General features: G+C 47.1%; 1 protein-coding gene across 6 annotated transcripts in view; it reads right to left on the bottom strand.

The window, feature by feature from the left end:
* Window positions 1–19,385, bottom strand: part of LOC141072894 (adenylosuccinate synthetase isozyme 2) — a 172,357-nt gene that overhangs the window by 133,060 nt on the left and 19,912 nt on the right. The gene's annotated exons all lie outside the window — the stretch shown is intronic.

Raw genomic sequence — 19,385 nt, 5'->3', positions numbered from 1 at the left:
GCATTCCCGGCCTAAGCGTTCCCAGTAATGCCTTGCAGCAAGGTCCTGTAATGACGTATCTCGCGTGACTCTAGCGGTCTCGCGAGATCGCTATAGCAACGCGAGACTACGTCATCACAGGTCTCGCAAGGCATTACTGGAAACGCTGAGGCCCGGGATGGCAGCGCGGGACGTCGGAAGGTAAATATACCCCGATTTTTTTATTTTTTTTAGCATTTTAACATTCTTTTACTTGAGCGCATGAAAACATGTCAGGAGAGAAAAATTAATGCCCCCAATTACCACCTCCCCCCAGTACCCTAGCCTCTCTCTGGGATCGCCATCTTCTCTTCATGAAAAAAAAAAAAAGGCAGGAGCATGTACAACGCACCAGCCAAAATCTGTCAGCTTTGCACACGGTAAGAGCGGGTTTTTTTCCTATTGATCACGGTAATAGGTTCTATTACAGTGATCAAAAGCTAATAATTAGCATGTCCTCCTCCTGCCCCTTAGTCAGATTACTTTATTTTATACTTATTTCTTTCTTGGCTTGAGCTTAGGGTTATTTCAAGACTTTTGTATCACGGGTGGTCAAGTGATATGCTCGAGTCTCAGCCCCACGTTTCCAGGATAAAACATTTTAACGGTAAAAATGTAATTATTCTTTCTTCACCGCCCAATGGTATAAGTTTCTGTGAGGCACATGTGGTGTCGACATGCTCAACCGCACTGCATAAAATGTTTCACCTTCACAAAGCGGTAACAGGAGAAAATGTTACGCAATTTCTCCTGAGCATGCAGATACCCCATATGTGGTTGGAAACTACTGTTTGGGCACACGGCAGAGCTCGGAAGGGAAGGCGCATCATTTGAATTTCGTAGCACAATTTTGGCTAGAAAGAATTTAAAGGAAGAATGTCACATTTGGATATCACTCGACATGCCAACACAACAGTGACCCCATTTTGGTAACTACTACCCCTCATTTATCTGGAGGTGTAGTGAGCATCTTAAACCCAGTGGTGATTCATAGAATTTTATAACATTAAAGAAATTTAATTTTTAAATTTTGTGGAGAAAAATGTAAATTGCTTTAGCTACAAATTTTGCATTTTCACAAGAGTAGCTGGAGAAACTAGTCTCTACAATTAGCTATGCAGTTTCTACTGAGCAAGATGATACTCTATGTTGTTGGCAACAATGGTTTGGGCACATGGCAAAGATCGGAAGGGGAGGAGAATCCTTGGGCTTTTGGAGCACAATTTTTGCTACAATAGATTACAGACGCAATGTCACATTTGGAGAGTCTCGGATGCCAAAACAGAAGAGACCCCCCACCTACCCTATTTTTGAAACTAAACCTCTTGACAAATTCATCTAAAGGTGTAAAGAGCATTTTAAACCCACAGGTGATATACAATTCCGTGTAACAGAGAACAAAGAATGAAAAATTACCATTTTTCTGCTAAAACGTTGATTTTAATGTTAAGGGCTTAAAGACTAATGAGAGAAAACATATCCCATAATTTGTTGTGCAATGTCTCCAGAGCACACAGACATACCATAAGTAGTAGGAACCTACCTCTTCAGGCACAGTGCAAAGCTCAGAAGGGAAAAAGCGACATATTGGAGTACAGATTCTGCTGGAATGGTGTGAGGGTGCCACGTCACATTTGGCAGAGCCCCTGAGATGCCAGAACAGCAGAAACTCCTCATAAGTGACTATTTTAGAAACTACTCCCCGCAATGACTTAATCTCAGGTGCAGCGAGCATATTGACCCCATGTTTCACAGAATTTTATAACATTGAGCTGTGCAAAAAAAAACAAAAAAAAAACTTTTTTGCCACTAAAATACTTCAGTCCTAGATTTCATATTTTCACAAAGGGAAATTGTGTAACTAACCATGGGGACATGTTTACCCAATTTCTTCTTTACATGGCAATACCTCATATGTAGCTATACTGTTTCGACACACTGCAGGGCTTGAGAGAGAGGGCGAGCAGTCTGCCTTTTCGAGCGCACATTTTCTTGAATAGTTTGCAGACTCCACTTGTCCCCAAGTGCCAGAACATCAAATTTCTCACTGTAACAATCAGCGCTTAACAGCATCATATAATTTTAAAATTAAAGCATTATTGGATTTAGCAGCATATTAATCAGTTATATTGTAGACAACCACTGGACACAGCGTACCATCCGCACTACACTGCGTTCCAAATTATTATGCAAATTGGATTTAAGTGTCAAAGATGTATTTTTTTGTTTTTCAAATAAACTCATAGATGGTATTGTGTATCAGGGCTCTTTGGATCACTGAAATCAATCTCAAATTCCTGTGGTAATTAGTTTACCAGGTGAGCCCAATTAAAGGAAAGCTACTTAAGAATGATGTTCCACATTATTAAGCAGGGCACAGGTTTCAAGGAATTTAGGAAAGAAAAAGGACCTCTCTGCTGCTGAAAAGCATCAAATAGTGCAATGCCTTGGTCAAGAGATGAAAACATTAGATATTTCCCAAAAATTTAAACGTGACCATCGCACTGTTAAGAGATTTGTGGTTGATTCTGAGCACAGACATGTTTGTGCTGATAAAGGCAGAATGAGGAAGATTTCTGCCAGGCAACTTCATCGGATTAAGAGAGTAGCTGCTAAAAAGCCATTACAAACCAGCAAACAGATATTTAAAGCTGCTGGTGCCTCTGGAGTCCCTCGAACCTCATGGTGTAGGATCCTTCAAAGGCTTGCTGTGGTGCATAAACCTACTATTCGGCCACCCCTAAAAAGTGTTCACAAGCAGAAATTGTAGCAGTGGGTCCAGACATACATGAAGACTATTTTTCATACAGTTTTGTTTACTGATGAGTGTCGAGCAACCCTGGATGGTCCAGATGGATGGTTGGTGGATGGCCACTATGTCCCAGGAGGAGGAGGAGTCATGTTTTGGGCCGGAATCATGGGGAAACAGCTGGTAGGGCTCTTTAAGGTTCCCGAAGGTGTGAAAATGACATCTGCAAAGTACTGTATATAGAGTTTCTGACTGACAGCTGTCTTCCATGGTATAAAAGGCAGAAATGTGCCTTCAGGAGCAAAATCCTCTTCATGCATGACAATGCACCATCTCATGCTGCAAAAAATACCTCGAGTCATTGACTGCTATAGGCATAAAAGGAGATAAACTCATGGTGTGGCCACCATCTTCCCCTGACCTCAACCCTGTAGAGAACCTTTGGAGTATCATCAAGCAAAAGATCTATAAGGGAGGCAGTTCACATCAAAACAGCAACTCTGGGAGGCTATTCCGACTTCATGCAAAGAAATCCAAGCAGAAACTCTCCAAAAACTCCCAAGTTCAATGGATGCAAGAATTGTGAAGGTGATGTCACAGAAGGGTTCCTATGATAACATGTAACTTGGCCTGTTAGGATGTTTTGGAGTTAAATAGATTTTTTGTTCAGTGAATGTGACCTCCTAATGCTGCAAATTCCACAAATGAACATTTTCAGTTCTTTAAAACAGATCAAATGTTTAGAAATTCTACTGTGCCTAATAATTTGGAACAGTGCAATTTGAGTTTTTATTCATTTTGGAGATTATACTGTTATCATTGGGAGGTTTCTTCAATAAAATTTGATGTATACTCTAACGGGTGATGACTTTTATTAGACTGACTGTCATTTGCACCGACTATTTAGGAAAATCATAGAAAAATATAATTTGCATAATAATTTGGAACACAGTGTATATATCGTATAAAACATGGTTGGGTAAATCACAAAAGCCATTCGGTATTTAGTAATAATATGGACACAAGATAATTGTGTAGATCTCTCAGTAACAATGAGTGATTATAATTAATGATGTAAGATACTTCTGTTGCTCTCTTGGTAGAAGAGATTGCAATTAATATGCTGCTACATCCAATATTGCTTTTATTTACAACTATATGATAAGTGCCGATTGTTACAGTGAGTAATTCGGGTGAGGTAATATTGCGATACAGCCAGAGGCTGAGATTTACCCAACCGAGCTGTGCCACATCACTATTATTTTCACATTGTTATTGGCTGTGCTTTTGGCCAATCATTTTGCACTACGTCACTGTGACAGCGCAAATAGCATATTGGAGAGCTGGATAACTGGATTGGTAAGCTCTCTCCACGACAACCCTTCTTAAGTGACGCGAGAATGCGAATGGTCAACACCAGTATTTAACAACGCTCAGATTGGGGAGTGCTGTGGATCAATATGATAGGGGCCTGTAAACAGCGGTCATGATTCAATTGGTGGACCCATACTCCCATAGGCTATATATGGGGGGGGGGGGGGGGGGAGGTGTTAGTTGGCCGACAGCCATTGCTACTTTCGTCCTCTCCCCTGATGACACTCAGTATACGGTGAAACATGTTGTGGGAATGGGGGGGTTCTTGTTTTACTCTGAGTGTCCTATTCTGCACAACAGTGATTGCATCCCGGGATGCCATTGTGTGATAAGCAAAACATGGATTTTTGTGAGTACTCACCGTAAAATCCTTTTCTCCGAGACGCTCATTGGGGGACACAGAGACTGTGGGTGTGTGCTTCTGCCGTCTGGAGGCTGACACTAAGTATACAAAAAAATAGTTAGCTCCTCCTCCGCCGCATACACCCTCGCCCCCAGACCGGGCGTAACTCAGTTTAGTGCATAAGCAGTAGGAGAACGCGCCTTAAACTCAGGCAAGAAATTATATGTCTGAAAAAGGGGCCACCCTAAACCCTACACAAGGATTTGTATAACTCAAAAATAAGTAAATGCCAACTGGCTAATAGGGTGGGTGCTGTGTCCCCCAATGAGCGTCTCGGAGAAAAGGATTTTACGGTGAGTACTCACAAAAATCCATGTTTCTCCTTCGTCTCATTGGGGGACACAGAGACTGTGGGACGTTCTAAAGCAGTCCTCTGGGCGGGATCTTATCTCACCCAATCCATGCTAATTTGCGCCCCTGATTAGAGGTGCGCAACTGCTGCCTGGAGAATCTTTCATCCCAGGCTTGCATCCGAGGATGCCTGGGTATGTACGTTATAATGTTTGACAAACGTATGCAACTGGACCAGGTAGCTGCTTTGCACACCTGTTCCGCTGAAGCTTGGTGTCGCAGTGCCCATGAGGCACCCACTGCTCGAGCCGAGTGTGCCTTGATCCCTGCCGGAACCGGCATGCCACTGATTTCATAAGATTCTTGGATCGTCAGGCGAACCCATCTGGCCAAAGTCGCTTTGGACGCAGCGAGCCCCTTCCGCCGCCCTTCTGGAATCACGAATAGAGAGTCTGTCTGGCGGAATGGTGCTGTCCTTGTCACATACCTCCTAAGGGCTCTTACCAGATCCAGGGTGTGCAATGCCTTTTCTACCCTGTGCACCGGTGTCGGGCAAAACGAGGGTAAGAATGTCTTCGAATGTCTTCGGCAAGAAGGGAGGAGCTGGCCTTAAAACTACCTTATCTTTATAAAAGGTTAGGAACGGCGGTTTACAAGATAAGGCCGCCAATTCCGAAACCCGCCTAATAGACGTTATAGCAACCAGAAAAACGACCTTTCTGGACAGGTAAGGTAAGGAGACTTCTTGCAACGGTTCGAAAGGAGCCTCCTGAAGGGCTCTGAGCACCAAGTTCAGGTCCCATGATTCCGTCGGCGCCTTATAGGGGGGTACTAAATGTGCGACCCCCTGCATAAACGTCCTAACCTGCCAGACGGAAGCGACCTTTCGTTGGAAAAGCACCGACAGGGCCGAGATTTGCGTTCTGAGCGAACTCGGAGCCAATCCTGCGTCCAGCCCTGCCTGCAGAAAAGCCAGTACATTGGGGATCGAAAAAAAACTAGAGGAGCCACTCCGCGATCCCTACACCAACGGAAAAAAAACTTCCCAAGTCCGGTGATATACTTTCGCCGAGGAAGGCTTCCGGGCACTCGCCATCGTGGCCGCTACATCGCGCCTGAATCCTGCCTGTGTTAACAGCCAAGATTCAATGGCCACACCGTCAAACACAGGGCCCCTAAGTTCGGATGGCAGATCGGCCCCTGGGACAGTAAGTCCGGCCGATCTGGGAGACGCCAAGGCACGTCCACCACTAGTTGAACTAGATCTGCATACCAGGCCCGCCGGGGCCAGTCTGGGGCCACCAGAATTGCTGGAACCTTCTCTCTCCTTATTTTTCTGATGACTCTTGGAAGCAGAGGCAGCGGAGGAAACAAGTACGGGAGACGAAACTGTCTCCACGGAAGCACCAGAGCGTCTGCTGCGATTGCCTGCGGGTCGAGGGATCGAGCGACAAACCTTTGTACTTTGGCGTTCTCTCTGGATGCCATAAGGTCCACGTCTGGTGTCCCCCACCGTTGGCAGATCTGTTGAAAGACCTCGGGATGCAGGGACCATTCCCCTGCCGTGACCCCCTGTCGGCTGAGAAAATCTGCCGCCCAGTTTTCGACTCCCGGAATGTGCACCGCTGAAATTACCACGTGGTTCTTCTCTGCCCAACGCAGTACCAGCCCAACCTCGCGCATGGCTGCCTGGCTGCGCGTGCCCCCTTGATGGTTGACATATGCTACTGCTGTAGCATTGTCCAACTGAATGCGCACCGGCCGGTGTCTCAGCAACCGCTGAAAATGTTGCAGGGCCAATCGTATTGCCCGTATCTCCAGAATGTTGATCGGGAGATTTATCTCCCGAATGGACCACCGCCCCTGGGCTGTGTGACTCTGGAAAACTGCTCCCCAACCATGCAGGCTTGCATCGGTCGTCACCACCAACCACTGTTCCGGGGGAAAAGGTTTCCCCTGGACCAGAGACGAGTCGCGAGTCCACCATCGGAGTGATCGCCGGACCGGCGGAAGCAACTTGCACTGATGATTGAGAGACAGCAGCCCCCGGTCCCATGCTGACAAGAGCGCATGCTGAAGCGGACGGAGATGGAACTGGGCAAACGGGATTGCCTCCATCGCCGCCACCATTCTGCCCAACACACTCATGCTGTACCTGATGGATCTGGTGCCTGGCTGTAGAAGGTTCCGTACCCCCTGCTTGATCCTTCGCACCTTGTCCTGAGGGAGGATCACCAGCCCCCGGGAGGTGTCGAAAACCATGCCTAGGAATACGATTCTCTGGGCTGGAACCAAGGACGATTTGTTTCGATTGATCAACCAGCCTAGACGGGCCAGGGTATCCAGAGTGATACTGACATTCCTCTGGCACGCTTGAAACGACGGACCCTTTACCAAAAGGTCGTCCAGGTACGGTAGTACCGTTATGCCCCGTGCATGCAGGATGGCCATAACCACCGCCATTATCTTCGTAAAGACTCTGGGGGCAGTGGCCAAACCGAAGGGCAGAGCCACAAATTGGAAATGTCGCCCTCCGATCGCAAAACGCAGGAACCTCTGGTGTGGAGGAAATATCGGAATGTGTAGATATGCATCCTGCACATCGATCGAGGCCAGGAATTCCCCTGGATCCATGGCTGCAATGACCGAGCGGAGGGACTCCATCCGGAACCGCCTGACCCTGATGAATCTGTTCAGGATCTTTAAATCCAGTACCGGCCTCACAGTCCCGTCTTTTTTGGGGACCGAAAACAGGTTGTAGTAAAAACCCTGCGTCTCTTTGCCTTGCGGCACTGGGACAATGACCCCTTTGCGCTGAAGCGTCATTATGGCCTGTAACAAACCTTCCGCCTGCGATTCTGTCCCGGAAAGTCGGGAACGGAAGAATCGCTGTGGCGGGAGTCCGACAAACTCTATCTTGTACCCGGACGATATCAATTCCGCCACCCAAGTGTCGCGTGCCACTGCGACCCAAACGAGGCTGAACCCTAGTAGGCGTCCGCCCACTGTCGTCCGTAGGTACGAAGCGCCTCGAGTCATTTTGCCGGAGGCTTTTGGGATCTGGCACCCCTCGCCCTGGGCAAACGGCCTCGGCCTCTACCCAGCGGATTGGCTCTGTAAGAGGTTTGCCTTTCCCTACTCTGGCCATTGTTTGCGGAGGAGGATGCCCTGGCCGAAGTCCCCCCCCAGGGGCTACGAAAAGGCCGAAAACGCCTCTGCGTTTGCCTGAATGCCGGGCAACTCCTCTGCTGCGGGAGGAAACTACTTCTCCCCCCTGTGGCTTCTGAGATAAGCTTATCAAGCTTCTCACCGAACAACCGATTGCCCTGGAAAGGCAATGAGGTTAAGGATTTTTTAGAGATAGAATCCGCTTTTCACAACCTCAGCCATAATGCTCGCCTAATGGCGATCGCATTTGCTGCTGCCACAGCCGAACACTCGGCCGCGTCCAGTGAGGCGCTGATGAGATCCTCACTCGCTCCTGATATCTGATTTGCAACTTCCAAGACCTCCGCGGGCAGATCCCTGTCTTGGAGGGCCATATGCAGAGCGTCCGCCCATGAAACCATGGCCTTAGCCACCCAAGTTGCCGCAAAGGAGGGGGCCAGAGCCGACCCTGCTGCCTCATACACTGAGCGGGCAAGCCCCTCTAGGAGGCGATCAGTTGGGTCCTTGATGGAAGAAACACTGGGTATCGACAATAGCGACCTTGATGCTAAGCGTGATACCGGTGGGTCCACTACTGGCGACTCCACCCATCCTTTATGGAGCTCAGGAGGAAACGGATACTTTGCTTGCAGCGCTCTTTGCATTGCAAAACGCTTATCCGGGTGTTCTCTATGTTTTTGGACTAGATCCTCAAACTCCGGATGCGTGGCAAACCTTCTATGTGGTCGCCTGGTTTTCTTGAAGGAGACCTTGTGACCTGAGACCGTGGACACATCGTCCTCGATCTCTAATGTCTGATTGACTGCCTCAATGAGGCTGTCCACCGAGTCTTGGTACCCCAGACTTTCTAGATTCCAGGCATCCTCCTCCTCACCCTGATCGCTCCCTGAGCTCAGCGACGGGGAACGAGATGCCCTAATACCTGCCGCCGAAGCCCCGGAGGGCCCGGCCGACGGGGAACGAGCTCTTTTGCCATGAGCTTGTCTGGAACTGGAGCGGCCTCTAACGGTCGGAGGGTCCTGAGACGTGGACGAGCTGTCTTCCGCTGGCAGACCACCATCCTTGTCCCTGCCCGGGTCTCGAAGGGATTCAATTGCCCTTGTAAGGGACAACATAGAATCTGATAAAGATACCGCCCATTCCGGGGGGTCCTGACCTCTGGGCTCTGAAACAGTGGGAGGCTCCTGGGCGCGCTCCGACTCGCAGGCTTCACAAAATTTAGCCGCCTGCGCCTTTGGCAGCCTGACCCCACAGGAAACGCAAACAGCGTATAGGAAAGAGTGAGCTTTCCCTTTGCCAGACATATTGCCCAAGCTTGAAGGTAGGGCAGAAGGAGGAGGAGGGTAACCCCTTCCCTGAGTACCAGTGCGGCTCTCGAAACGGGGTTGCACTCACCCACAGGTAACGTTCCACTCCTGTCGAACGACCGCGGAAATGCGAGGGGGGAGGGGGGGGAGGGAGTCTCCGCTCCGATACTGTATGCGCCCCCGCTCTCCACCCCCTGGGCTGAGCCGTACCGGAAGTTAGTGGGCGGGTCTTCCGGCTACCACCGGAAGTCGGCGGGCGGAGCCTCGCGCGATACCCACGGACTTCCTTATGCAGCGGGGGCCGCGGCCGCCGGCGGGGCTTCCGGCTGCACTCCGGCGTGCGGCGTTACTCGCCGGGGGCAGCACCGGGTACCTGCGGTGCCAGGAGAGAGGCGGACCTCCCCATTTATCAAAGGTGAGCAGGGCCTTCCACTCACCCATAGGTACGCCGTGGGGGCTCTCTTGGGGTGCTCTCAACTCCATCCCCGGCAGGGAGGGGGAGGCTTCTGGAATGGGGACGAAACATCGATCCCTCAGCTCACCTGCGCCTCCAACTCAACCCCTGGACTCACTACCTAGGGGAGGAAGGGGCCTCAATCGCGTTGCAGGAGAGGAACAACGTGGAGGGTCGCTCACACGTGCTCGCCCTTTGAGGTTATGGGGAAACCGAATCCTCTTATCAGGATGCGTTGCCACCTCTTTACAAAATAAAAAAGAAAAATGGTAGTCTGGGGAAAAGTCCCAGATGTGTCCCTCGGTGCGGGAGAGAAACACGTGAAGGGTTACTCACACGTGGTCGCCCGTTGATGATTTGGGGAGATCGGACCCTCTCTATAGGATCCGTCGCCCCTGTCATATCTTCATAGAAAAGAAAGCAAAAAAAAAAAAAAAAAAAAAATCTAGTCTGGAGCTCCAGACTGCGTGTGCCTCCATCAGACACTAAGCAAAAAACTGAGTTACGCCCGGTCTGGGGGCGAGGGTGTATGCGGCGGAGGAGGAGCTAACTCTTTTTTTGTATACTTAGTGTCAGCCTCCAGACGGCAGAAGCACACACCCACAGTCTCTGTGTCCCCCAATGAGACGAAGGAGAAAGCAATACTAGCAGATCAGGGGCAAATTATTTTATTTTTTTTATTTTTAACTTTTCACTTGTAATACCCTCATTTATTTTGATATTCTTTATGACCTCTTAGAGAGGGATATGCAATGGGATTATCCCCTTGTTATCTTTTTTGGGGGAGCCATTTTCCAGAGACTTTGTGCTACCAGTAACATAGACACCCCATTATTTCAGTTAGCAGATGACAAACCCTGAGTAGGGACTTTATATTTGTGGGTTGATTTGAAACTTTTCTTTGTACCATTTTAAAAAGGTACATAACATTTTGGATAACTTTAAGGCTCATTTACCATTTATCCTGTGCTCTACTTTGAGCAATTACATCGGAGTTTCCATCAGAATCTCAAATACGTGACCCAGATGAAACCCTTAAAGCATCCGTTTACTACAATAAGGTAAATAGGATTACTCTGGACTTGTCGAACATGTTTGGTGGTGTCAGTCTTTTGAGTGGTGTATAAAACTGATCACTGGTCAATTGAGCTTTTATGCATGCCTCAAAAGACAGACATCACAGGCCAGACTCTGATTGGCAAAGTGAGAAAATTGGTTATTGGTGCCAGAACCCCTAAAATTAATTCCATCTTTAAGAGACGTGCTGGAAAAGGGGCAATTGTGGATCAAGCCACTCAGTGGGGCAGCACCTAGTTAATGATTGCGCAATTGCTTGAGCTGAAACCCTTTCTTGTAGACATGGCCAACCTTCAGGTAACACTGAATGAAGGTCAATGGCCACAGTTGGCTAAAATAAAGGAATTAGAAGTGTATAAAAAAAAAAAAAATTATAAAATGAGGATTTAACTACTGGCATTTTCATAAAAGAGTGGAAGAAATTGCTGTTTTGCTTGTCCCAAAGAGGATGTTTAATTGCAGATTGCATTGCTACTTCAATGAAACGGAGAGAAACTACCATTAGAAAATAAAATTCTTGTGGCAGCTGTTTATGTGGTCCCGAGTCATCGTATATTGTTGTAAGATAAACAGCTTACTAAAGGAAAGGAAGCTCTGACTGAAATAGCAGTTAGGATGAGTGGTGTTATGAATGGGACACCGAGGAGGAGAGCAGGACCAGGCTAAGCAACAGAAAACCAGAGGAGGTTGGTACCTAAGTGGATCATTTATTATTATTTATTATTGCAGACCCCTGATCCTATCCATACAACTAGCAGTAGCCGTGGAGCATACCTACAATGATCCCTGACGCCTCGGCACAGCTGGCGAGCTAACTAAGCCTAAAGCAAGAAAAGGGAAATCTAAACTGCCCCGGAGCGGACCCCAAAGGAATAGGTAGCCCCCAAACATATATTGTCGGTGAGACAAGATGAAAACACAAAACACAGGCAGGAAAATAGACTGAGCAAATGATGGGGCCCACACTGACTAGACAGGACAGGAAAGACACTGTCTGCAATCACGCACAAAACCCTGCAAAAAGTCCAACACGTCTGATGCAAAAAACACTGACGTCACGACTTCGTCCCCCACTATATCAGCACTCTGATATATTCTGAAAGCAGAGCAAAAAGAGACCAATCTAATGGGATAAAACAAACTGCCACAAGCAGTAACATATGGGTGGTGATTCAGCACAGCCCCATCCGGAGCTGGCTGACCCGCACCAAGAAGAGATAGACAAAACCAGATCAAATGCAAACAGAACAGCAAATAAACCACTTAGCTGAACATGCAGGGACAGAGCTGGAGAAATCAGACCTCAGGAGGAACAGGAAGCAAATCACCAGCAGGGATAGAGGAAGTTGGCTGTCTTAAATCCTAATCTGAAACCCCATATCTTCAATCGTCATCACCATTATCAGGTGGCAAGCCTCTATCAGATCAGCTCCAATACCTGCAGTAACTACCAGAGGGGGCCCAGAAAGAGAACTCGCAACCCCTCTGTCGATCTGACCAGCTCCACTACCTTCAGTAATAACCAGAGGGAGGCCAGAAAGCGAATTCACAACAGAGCGGGCTACAGGACGGCCAAGAGCAAGAGGACTTGGGTCTTGCCAGTGCTACTGATACCATATCTTCAGACTCAGATGAGGAGTTTAATTTTGATAAGTATTTGGACAACATGGAGCAGGCAAAGCGTTCCCGCAGGAAAAATGATTCCATTCTCATAGCAAACAGACTGACCATATTCCAGCAAAATATTTCAGCTACTCTCAAAGAAGTAGAAGAGTTTAATTGTTCATCAAAACTGACTGTGCATGAAGCAAATCCTTTATATCCTGAAATTGTTAGCGATGTTAACCAGGGCTGTGGAGTCGGAGCTCATTTTGGTGGAGTCCGAGTTGGAGTCAGTATAAAATGGTCCGACTCCGAAAATATATAATAAATTGGGTGCAGTAGTTCAATGCAGAATGTGCTGAATATTTTCTCATAGGAATTTGGGAAAGTTATGAAATGTCTTATAAATGGCTGTTCTATTCCTGATCTAACGCTACATTCACACACAGCGTTTTTGCGGCATTTTTTTGAGGATAAGTTTTTCAGCTGCAAAAGCAGATCAGCTTTTTAAAAAAACGCATCACCTGAAAGGTTTTTGAGCTCATAGATAATGTTTTCAATAGATTACAAATCTGCTCTATCCATTTATCCATATCTGTCTATCCATATCTTATCTGTACCAAAAAGAATGAAAGCTGGGTAGCACACAGACTAACACTCCTTTTTTTAGCACCAGTCAGGTACACCTCATAGCTGCCCAAAAGGACGCCCAGGACAGGCATTGCTAGTCTTCAGTAACACATCAACATCAATTGATAGTTGGAATAAATAGACTGCATTCACCACATCTTAAGGTGCAGGCTTTATTTTCAAGTGTAGGGGTGTGCAGTATAAGGTTCTGCAGCAGATGAGGTGTGCAGTATAAGATTCTGCGAACAGTATGAGGTTCTGCCCCCCCCCCCCCAGCTTTGATCCTGGATAAAACTGTTTCTTATAGATATGGCGAACCCTCAGGTAACTCTAAATGAAGGTCAATGGACATAGGTGGCTGAATTGACGGAAGTGCTTAATCACCTATTTACCATGACTAAAAAATTACAAGCTGAGGATTTAACTCCTGGCATTTTCATAAGGGAGTGGAAGAACTTGCTATTTTGCCTGTCCCAAAGAGATTTAATCGCAGATGGCATTTCTGCTTCAATGAAACGGAGAGAGACACAGCTATTGGAAAATAAAATTTTTCTGGCAGCTGTTTATGTGGACCCAAGTCATCGTATATTGCTTGATGATCAACAGCTTACTAAAGGACAAGAAGCTCTGACTGAGGTAGCAGTTAGGATGAATGGCCTACAGGTGGACTGCCAGGCACAAGAGGACTTGGGTCCTGACAGTGATACTGCTGCCATATCTTCATCATCATCAGATGAGGAGTTTGACTTTGACAAGTATTTGGATGATATAGAGCAGGCAAAGCGTTGCTGCAAGGAAAAAGATTTCACTCCGTCTCCTATAGCAAGCAGATTGACCATATTTCAGCAAAAGGTTTCACTTGCTCTCAAAGAAAAAGAAAAATTCAACCGTTCATCAAAACTGACTGTGCATGAGGCAATTCCTTTATACTTGGAAATTGTTAGAGATGTTGCCCATGTGGTTACGGCTTTGCCTCAACCCAAGTTAGTGTAGAGATGTTGTTCTCTGGCCTTAAAATTATTAGGTCAGATTTTAGGTCATCTGTGAAGGAGGATCTGATGGAGGCAATTCTATTTCTTAGAACCAATTCATAGACTGCACAAATATTATTTAGCATGTTTTTGTTGAAAACTGTTTTGCCACTTACATAGTTTATTACATAGTGTATTACATATTTACAATTTATTAGTTTTTTGTGTTCTAATGTTGTATTCCAATAAATACCGTATTTTTCCGACCATAAGACGCACTTTTTTCCCCCAAAATTTTGGGGGAAAGTGGGAGGTGCGTCTTATGGTTGCAATACACGGTACTAACCTTCTGGCTGGTGGCAGCGGGCGGGGCTCTGCGGTGCGGGCGGGGCTCTGCGGTGCGGGCAGCGGGCGGTGCGGTAACGGGCTGTGCTCCGGTGCAAGGGGCGGTGGCTCCGCCGGCATTTCTTCGCAGCCCGGAGGCCCCCCGCACTTCCCTTGCTGGCCGCCGCCATGTTGCGGTGGCCTCCGGGAGCATGGACGCCGAGAAGATGGCCGCCGGTCCGGGGACGGCGCATGCGCAGCTTCAGATCTCGTCCCGAGATCTCGGGGGACGAGATCTCGTTGCCGAGATTTGAATCTCGTCCCCCGAGATCTCGGGACGAGATCTGATCCCGCGCATGCGCCGTCCCCGGACCGGCGGCCATCTTTCCGGCGTCCATGCTCCCGGAGGCCACCGCAACATGGCGGCGGCCAGCAAGGGAAGTGCGGGGGGCCTCCGGGCTGCGAAGAAATGCCGGCGGAGCCACCGCCCCCTGCACCGGAGCACAGCCCGCTACCGCACCGCCCGCTGCCCATCTTGCATCCCAGGTGATTTGTGAATCTCGGCAGCGCGGACTGTAACACACCCTGCTTCCCACAACTTTCTTGATTCGCAGGTTTGGCTTACCGACTCCACAGCCCTGATGTTAACCATGTGGTTGCTGCTTTGCAACCAACCAGGGCTGTGGAGTCGGAGCCCATTTTGGTAGAGTTGGAGTCGGTATAAAATGGACTGAGTCCTAAAATATATCATATATTGGGTACAGTAGTTCAAAGCAGTTTGTGGGGAATATTTTTGTCATAAGAATTTGTGAAATTTATGAAATGTCCTATAAATGTCTGCTCTATTGCTGATCTAAGGTCTACACTTTCAGCTGAGATGAATCTGCGCTGCAGTTCATGTTAATGATAACTAGTGAAGCTCCTCTAAAGATAAGGGGAAAAAAATTAAACAGGGAAGAAATGCCTGTACTTCTTAAAGCATATCTAAACTTTCAATAAACTGCATAAATCAATAGTCCAGGATATGTTGTCTCTGTATGCTTGATGTTTTAGTTTGTTTTTCCAATTAGCTCCTGTTTGAGAAATTAGCTGCTCTGATGACTTAAAAACACTATACATAGAATATAAGGGGGAAAAACTTTTCTAACATCTCAAATTCGGAAATACAGTAACAGGATCGATGAGGACATATGTATTTGTGTGTGTGTGTTCTGGAATATGATTCAGCACAAACATGCTCCCTCTCTCCTCCCCTTTTCATAGACTGAAGAAATATGATATATTTACTGAGCTGTACCCCGAGACAAGACTGACAATCTTGTCTTGTCAATCTGCAGTGGATTATACCGCGCAGAAATGCTGCGGATCTGCAAAGTGATTTACAGTACAGTGTAAATCAATTTAAAAAAAAAAAACGCTGTGCAGACGCTGCGTTGTTTTCCGCGCGGTTTTTGTGCGGTACAAAAATTGCAGCATGTCACTTCTTTTGTGCAGTTTTCCACCTGCTCCATTCTCCAAATCCGCAGGGGGAAAACCACACAAAAACAGGAAGAAATCCGCAGGAAAAATGCAGGTCATTTGTTCTTCAAATCTGCACGGAAAAATCCGCAGGAGGAAAATCCACGTGTGCACTTAGCCTAAAGCTAAGAACATATTTTACAAATTTTATACTTATCATCTGCCCTACTGATTTATGCAAAGATTGTTTTATTTCTATCCTATATTATACAGTACATGATTCCCTATTATTACAATATACCTTGTTTTTTTTTACAGGACAAAATTATTTTGGTGAGCGAATTTACATATTTACAAAATGTCTAAGAAGCATCTTATGAAGTCAGCTGTATTTTACAGCTCTTAATGGATAAATGTCCCACAAACTTGCTCCTCTGGAAAGAGAAAGTATTAGGAAATTAGTAAGAAGCCCTTAACCAAAAGGAAGATTTAAAAAGACTCAAGAGACACTTTGTGTTTTTTAAAATGGATGTTTGCACACGTCACAGAGTGAACTATTTTGCCATCAACATTCGATAAGTTTGTGAGAACAAAAAAATTGTTACTAAGATGCTGGCAGTAAAAGATATTAAAGCTCATCACCGCAGCCAGTTTCTCCAGACCTTAGTGGAAAAAGTTCTGCAAGATTATGAACTCTCAAAAGAACAGGTTCTTGCTATTGTAACTGATAATGCTTCAAACATGATAAGTACAATTAACCTGATGAATGAGAATAATGAAGGTGAACAGCAGCTAGAAGAACATTTCACACTCAGTATGTTGGAGATGAAAGACACAGTCCTGTTCCCATAACGGAGGAACAAACAGATATTACTACAGAAGAACAGCAAAAAGTTTCTTTACAATTAGATGATCTTGTTGAAGCTTCACACCTCTTTCCTATTCATGACATGTGCTGTGTTGTGCACACGCTGCAGTGGGCAATAAGAGATAGTCTGCAAGAGGGACATGTTGGAATTCTGATTAGCAAAGTGAGGAAATTAGCTATTGCTGCCAGAACCCCTAAAATGGATTCCATCTCGAAGAGACGTGCTGGAAAAGGGGCAATTGTGGATCAAGCCACTCTGTGAGGAAGCAACTATTAAGGCCTCTTTCACACATCAGGTTTTCGCCGTCAGGCGCGATCCGGCGCTTTTGACAGAAACCGGATCCGGCGAAATGCAATGCCGGATCCGGTTTCCCCCCCATTGACTTGCATTTGCGCCGGATGGCCATGCGTTTCATCCGGTTTTCGCCGGATCCGGCAATGTGTCGCAATGTGTCGCGATCCAGCGTCTGGAAAAAAACGTCTACTGTAACGTTTTTTGTCTCCGGCGAAAAAGCCGTACCCGCCGGATCCGGCGCGTCCGGCTTTTTCACACAATGAAAGCCTATGAGCGCCGCAATGCGCCGGATCCGGTTTTTTTGGTCTGAGCATGCTCAGTAGCTCTGCCCACAGGAGATATATAAAAGCAAGACAATGGGACCCTCAGCCACACCCAACATGCCACCCAAGCCAAGAACCAGGAGCAGGAGAAGGCAGCAGACATCTGCAGCAGCAGCACCATCAGCACCACCCCAAATGGAGCAGCATGCTGAACGGGAGGGGAGTCCAGAAGCAGATGAGAGACGGTAATTATCAAATCCCCCATTCCTCCAAACTAGGGCCATGGAATATCAAGATATTCATTGGCCCTTTGTTTCTCTTTATTCAACAGCCGCCAAAGAGATGCAGCAGCAGCAGCAGCAGAAATGGCATCACTGGCAGCAGCAATACCCACAGCCATGGAGTCTGGCCATCAACAGGACAGCACATCTTCTTCTGGGAGCCCTCCCTCGCATCGTCAGCGTTTGACGGTAAGTTTTTATTTCCAAAATCCATCATCTCTGTAATATATGTCTATTCATTGCCTTTTATTTCAAAACAGGAATCACAAGATGAAGAGGAGCTCCCAGAAGAAGGAAGGGGTGGACAGACACCTGGAGTGGGCTCACAATTCGTAAGTTTTTTGCATCAAACGCAGAAACACAACATCACACTACACACAACACATAGAAAACAATGTTCTGCAGACCACACACAGCAAACAAATGCCTACATCCAAAGACATAACATTTTTTGTTTTCTTCTCTAGTCTTCCCAATCTGGTGCTCGGCCAAGAGGTCCTCGCAGTGCCTCCCAGGGTCGTCGGCGACAGCAACGCGGCGGTCACCAGCGTGTAAGTATAAATATTTTTGCTTTGTTTTTTTGCACTTTTTATTTCATTTCTTTTGTGGAGGCTAATTATGTTATTTTTTTTTTTTTCTTTAACAGCCTTCACAGCGTGCTCCCGACTCTGACGGTGAGGATGGAGGGATTGATGTGGACCGCCTCATCGATCTCGTCAGAGAAAGGGAGCCGCTCTGGAATATGGCTGACCGCCGCCACGCTGACCTGATCATTACCCGACGACTCTGGGAGGAAATCTGTTCTCTCCTTGTGGGCCGCTGGGAGGACCTCGAAGCTCGGGCCCAGATTAAAGAGCATAAGTATATACAGTAACGGTTGCTTGATGTAAACCAGTGTTTCCCGAACTCCAGTCCTCGTGGTCCCCACGGATCATGTGTTCAGGATTTCTATTTACTATGGAAATCCTGAAAACATGACCCCTGGGGACCATGAGGACTGGAGTTTGTGAAACACTGATGTTGTATACTAACCACTCCTTTCTCGTTTCAGGGAACAGAATTGTGAATCGGTGGCGGTCTGTGAGGGATCGTTTCAAGAAGGAGTTCAATAAAGAGATGCGGGCCCCGAGTGGATCTGGAGGACGCAGGAGCAAGTACAAGTACGCACAAGCCCTGTCGTTCCTCCGGGAAACAATGCTCACCAGAAGGTAAATATTACACACCACATGTGAAAAAAAATGTTAGATGTAACTTTTTTTTTTTCAGCCAGGGCCATACCATGTCAGTATTTTAATTGTTTTTTTTTCTCTTTATTCCACAGCACGGTGAGCAGCACTCGGGAGCCTGCACGATTGGACCCTTCTGAGGCGATCCCTGAGGAGACCGGCACCGAGGGACACTTCGACCGCCCCGGTACATCTGCACCTTTCCAGCCTTCCCACACATTCGACCCATCTGTCCCATCCACCAGCACAGGAGCATCGTGGCCGCCTACATTACATGAAGCTGCTGGTGAGGAGATCGCTTTCCCTTTACCCCACCCTTCTGCCCCTGCCGCCTCTAGTACACCTGCGGGTACTGGGCGGCAGCGGCAGAGGGGTCAGGAAAAGAGTTATGCGCAAGAGTTATTGCATCTGAATGCATCTTTCCAGAACTGTCTCAAAGTCTTGTCAGAGCAAATCTCCGCAGGCTTTCAGCAGATCAACTCCAGCATTCTGGAGGTGAAGACACTTCTGCAAACCATGCATTCAGAAGCAAGATCTTCGCCAAACCACACCTTTTTCAGGTCTGTTGTGGAGCGCATGGCAACACTATCTCCTACCCAGCAGATGCATGTAATGCATTCGTGCCA

This window comes from Dendrobates tinctorius, unplaced genomic scaffold (assembly GCF_039654945.1).
Source record: "Dendrobates tinctorius isolate UK_male_01 unplaced genomic scaffold, ASM3965494v1 ptg000293l, whole genome shotgun sequence".
Classification (NCBI taxonomy): Eukaryota; Metazoa; Chordata; class Amphibia; order Anura; family Dendrobatidae; genus Dendrobates; species Dendrobates tinctorius.
This window is presented reverse-complemented; position numbering and strand designations above follow the sequence as displayed.